A 926-nucleotide genomic window follows, 5' to 3' on the forward strand; every position below is an offset into this window, starting at 1 on the left:
AGCGGACTACAGTGTAGTTATTTCTTTCAGATTTACGGTTTACCTCTTTTTCGAATTACGCAGTTAATAGTTTTGCAGTACGAAAACACATCGTAGCAAATAATCATGTATTTCCAGTTATAAATTCAGTCATTCTTCACTTTTATGAGATACATTTAGTATCTATATAGTGTTAGTCAAAACATTTCACCTTGATCTTGATCTTCGAACGAAGTCTACAGCGTAGGCAGCGCCTGGTTAATTTGATTAGCAAATGTCCTTGATTTTGGTACGTGCTTATTGATAGCCAAAAATACGTAATATTGCTAAATATTGTACCTAGTTACATAAGTACTTTCTTTTCAATGTTGTATATGAGTTAATAATAATCTGATATATTACCTATGTGATTTATGAATTCATGACTTTTCATGGTTACCTACATTCGACAGAAATCTCGAGATATTATTAGACCTTCTAGAATCCAGGATTTTCTATTCTGTAGATAACGGAAAACCAATAAAATAAGAATACTATCAAAGAATCTTAAATTATTGCACTGCTATCTGAAAGTAGAACTAACTATTATAATCTATTTATTCTGTAATATTCATATTTTCCTCAAAGGTTGTCCACAGCAGTTGAATATGGCCTCCATCAGGAATCGAACCTGAAGCTTTCTTCACTAACAATAATACCACAACTCATATAATAAAGCTGGGACTTTGTTTTATTCAACTAAGGACTAACAATTTAAGGATGTTCTCAATACAGCAGGTTTTTTTTGCTTTGCTACGTCAGAACTTTCGACTAAGTAAGGTAATGCCATTCATTGTATGTAATTTTTCCGGTTTAGTTTTTTGACGAAAAATATACTTAAACCATAAACTTAAAAATTAAAGAATATGTGTTAAACCGGGAAGGGGGACAATTAAATAAAACACGTA

Source organism: Colias philodice, chromosome 14, assembly GCF_061535455.1.
Source record: "Colias philodice isolate Cphi_HAF_F1 chromosome 14, ilColPhil1 Martin Lab GWU primary, whole genome shotgun sequence".
In the NCBI taxonomy this organism is placed as follows: Eukaryota; Metazoa; Arthropoda; class Insecta; order Lepidoptera; family Pieridae; genus Colias; species Colias philodice.